This window comes from Amblyraja radiata, chromosome 29, assembly GCF_010909765.2.
Source record: "Amblyraja radiata isolate CabotCenter1 chromosome 29, sAmbRad1.1.pri, whole genome shotgun sequence".
NCBI classification, from domain to species: Eukaryota; Metazoa; Chordata; class Chondrichthyes; order Rajiformes; family Rajidae; genus Amblyraja; species Amblyraja radiata.
Window position 1 is genome coordinate 1792833 of NC_045984.1, and position 4267 is coordinate 1797099.

Here is a 4267-nt window from a genome sequence, read left to right on the forward strand (position 1 = left end):
ATATAAGAAAAGGTAAAAATATATACATATTAAAAAAAATTACAGATAAATAACAATAGCAGCTGAGGTAGAACCATTCAGTTGAATGTGAGGGTTATTTCTTATTTTGCATTGTTAAGTTCACGTATGGCTATGGGGTAGAAGCTGTCACTGAGTCTGTTTGTGCGAGTTTTGAAAGACCTGTACCGTCTGCCAGAGGGCAGCAGGTGGAACAGGTTGTGTCCAGGGTGGGAAGGGTCCTTCAGGATGTTAGCTGCCCTGTAGCATCACATGTGGAAATAAAGTATTCAATTCAATTCTACATTAATCCTCAACAATGGTGTTCCATAAGCATGAATTCTCAGCTCCTTTATTTACTCCATATACATGCATGACTGCAGCCAAATTCAAATCCAACTCAATTTACAAATTCATAGACGACACCACCATCGTGGGTCGGATATCAAATAATGACGAGATAGAGTAAAGGAAGGAAATTGGGAACTGCGTAACCTGGTGTCATGACAGCACCCTTAGTCTTAATGCCAGCAGGGCAAAGGAGACAGTGATCAACTTCAGGAAATGAACACATACCCAAAGTACATTGATGACCCCAAAGTAGAGACGGTTGAAAGCTTCAAGTTCCTAGAAGAAAATATCACCAGGACTTACCACATTGAAGCAATTCTATTTTCTATTTTCTATAATAATAACTAAGAAAGCAAGAAGTCCAGAAGAGTGAAAATATATACCTCCAGATTCAGGAACAGATTCTTCCCAATCTTGAGCCATGAACTGAACCATCCTACCACTCACCAGAGTGGTCTTGAACCATCTACATAATTGGAGTCCCTTGCACTATCTTTAATCGGACTTTACGGGACTTGATATTACACAAAGTGTTATTCTCTTTATCCTGTGTCTAATAATAATCACGTATAGTCTTTCTGCTGATTGGCTTTTTGCTATACCTTGGTACACGTGACAGTAAACTTAACTAAAACTTAAGCTGAATTAAATTAAATTAAACAATGTTCCCCCCCGCCTGTCAATGAACCCTATAGGGTGATTTCACGAAAGGTCACTGGATCATAGATCCTCACCCACGTGACCGCAAAATCCAACTGGGGTACAAGCGTCACTTCCGGTACATGTTATTGATGCTGAAAACGCGCACTTTCACACCCGTTAAAAACCGCGAAAACGGCCCGTTTTTGAGCTGTAAATAACTGTGCCAGTCGGGGTGACTGTGAGACACAGTTATCTTACTTTACAGTCCAGAAGATAGATAAAAACGAAGGTAAATACAAGAGGGAGCTGAAGGGGCAAACGGAAGTGGTTAGCGGACATTCGCCGTGGAGATATAAAGATCGAAAATATCGGGAATTATCGCGTTTGCTCGCTGCATTTCATCAAAAGTAAGGCATTATTGACGTTTTATCTTTATTCATTTGTTATATGAAAAGTTTTAAAAGTGAAAAATCCGTCAGTAAAATTGCAAAATCGCCCATGGTTCTCAGGTGGGTTTTAACATGCAAAATGAAAACGCTTCTGAAGCTACATTTACCATTTAAATAATCGTAAACTATCAATGCGTTTTGAAATAAATTTTACTCAGATGCAAGCTAAGGATTGGGATAATTGTCAGCTGTTAATTGGACAAATCAGGACATTTTATTATTATTATCCAATTAACAGCTGACAATTATCCCATTCCTTAGGTTGCATCTGAGTGGGTGAGACAGATGGTTTCACAGATGAAAGATAAAACTGAGTCGATGAGTTGTAAAAAAAAAAGAGAAGTGTGAGATGTGAAACCGAAGGGCGCGATATTGGGGTGGATTCTGCCTAAAAATTGTGAATTGAATGTTCATATTGTTTATAATCGGCGGGATATTGAGTGGTATCGAGGAACTACGACATGTACATCCACAGATTGTAAATTTTACTTCGGAGTCACGTGAGTGACTACGTGAAGAAGGCTGTCCAGTCGCATGCATCTCGTCAGACGCATTGTGCTGCGACCGCGGTAGGAGGTGTGGACCCTCCAAGCGGTGAGTGAAAGAAAACCTGAATGTAAGTATTTTCTACTTTTACTTTCAGGCTGCTTTTCTTAGGAGACTGCGTGCAGAGACACTGGCAAGTCTTATGTATGGAGAAAGGTGGGAGGAAGAATAGTAAGCGCACCGCAGTAAGCACTCAATAAGACAACGTGTCTGAGAGTAGCGGGCGCCCGACTAAAAAGTCGATTGTAAAGAAATAACTATTTTACAGGGGGGGGGGGGTCCCGTTGAGCAAGGTCATAAAGAAATAACAGGCCTGGAAGACTCTGAGGAGTCTGAACTATATGAATTTATAAACTGGAATTCCTCATGGGTAAAACAAACTCCAGAAGGAGTATAAAAGACGCGGGCTTAAAGAGCAACCGCATGGAACACCCAGAAGCGGTTCTGGGAAACGTTGGCCAGATTTGAGCCAGCGACCGAAATGCCTGATGATAAAGATGAATATATGGTTGACCTGACAGGGAGGCAGCACCAGAAATGTCTAAAAGATAATACAGGCGTTGGTCTACAGGAGACCCAGAATATGGAGCAGCACCCAAAAGTGGGCTGCCAATATACAGCTCAATGCAAGAGCTTGATGAACCTCTATCAGAGGAGATAGCAGAGAGTATAAATTACCTGCTTTCCCATCAGTTGGAAGACCAACGATGGATGAAATTGTGAACAAATATAAAATCCCGCAGAACTGTGCTCGGTTAAGAGTTCCAGCTGTTTACAAAGCAGTGTGGAATTATATGGGCACTGCAGTAAGAGCTCAAGAAATGAGATTACAGCGGGTATTAAAATTAATGGGGTCAAGCATTACGGCATTTGCCAGAGATCTGGAAGAAGGAAATGTGACAACGTCACAACAGGATGTGATGGGAATGATGTGTAATGCATATTTTGGAGTAAGTCTGTGATAAGACCTAACATACATCCTAAGTTTGCAGGACTTTGTAAACCATCTAATATATAATTGCCACACTTACTCTTTGCAGTGGTGCTTGCCAAAAAACTGACGGTTCTCAACAAAGAATCAATAACCATGAAGCCACCGATGTTTGGCAGCACAGCTAGAAGGCAATATCCATACTGAAGGGGAACTGAATAAAACCCCAGGACGTGGAGGACATGGTATTCCCACAAGGGGCAAGGTACAAAAAGTGATACCGGTAAACCCTGAGGTAGGTGGTTCTGGTTCTGAAAGAATATCAGATGTGCCTGATAAATAAAATGTATTATTATTATTATTACTTACAAATTGGGGGTAAGTTACAATTATTTTTAAAAGAATGGAAACTAATAACATCTGATGCATATATACTATGCAGTATAATGAGGTTTAGAATTGAATTTTAACATAATGAAATTCCCCTACTCAACATATTCCAAAAAGTATTCAATTTTCTCTAAAGAGGAGATTAGAAAATTCAAATAGAAATGGATATTTTGAGTAAAAAAGGGGTAATAAAGAAAACAACATTAAAAAAAACTCACAAATCTCAAACCTTTTTTGTACAGTATAAACATTTCAAAATGGAGTTTTTACTAATGCTTTGCAATTAATTTCAACAGAATGCTATATGGCAAGCATACATCTCCAAGATAAAGATCGTAGAGATTTCAAATTTGTCTGGAGGACTCAATTGTGGCAATTCAAAGTATTGTCTAATGTGTAAATTTTAGCTCCTAGATTGGTTTCAGTAGTTCTGTAAACAATCTTAGCATTGTTAAGAGCTCTAGGCCATTTGATAATGGCTTATTTGGATGACATGTTATTGTGCGAGACACGGAAGACATGGCAACAAGCCTCAGTTTTAAAAGTTAAACTTACATTTCAATAACTGGGCTTTGTGATTCACCTAGAAAAATCCAGACTGACACACAACAAAATAATTGATTATTTGGGGTTTACTATTAATTCAGAACACAAGACAGTGAGCTTACCCAAGGACAAAAAGTTGCAAGTGATTAAGGGTTGTAAGGAGTTAATTACAGGCAAACAACCATCAATCAGGCAAGTAGCAAATCTAATTGGCAAGTTAATTGCTTCATTTCCAGCTGTTCAGTTTGGACCACTGCATTAGCAGCAGCTGCGGTGAGCAAATATATCAGTATTGGGAAGACATGCGGGACGTTACGATAGGCCTATGCAACTAACTAACACAGCAATTGAGGATATAAAATGGTGGATTAAAAATGTGGATTACTCTTACAGGGAAATTCTGATTGAATCACCA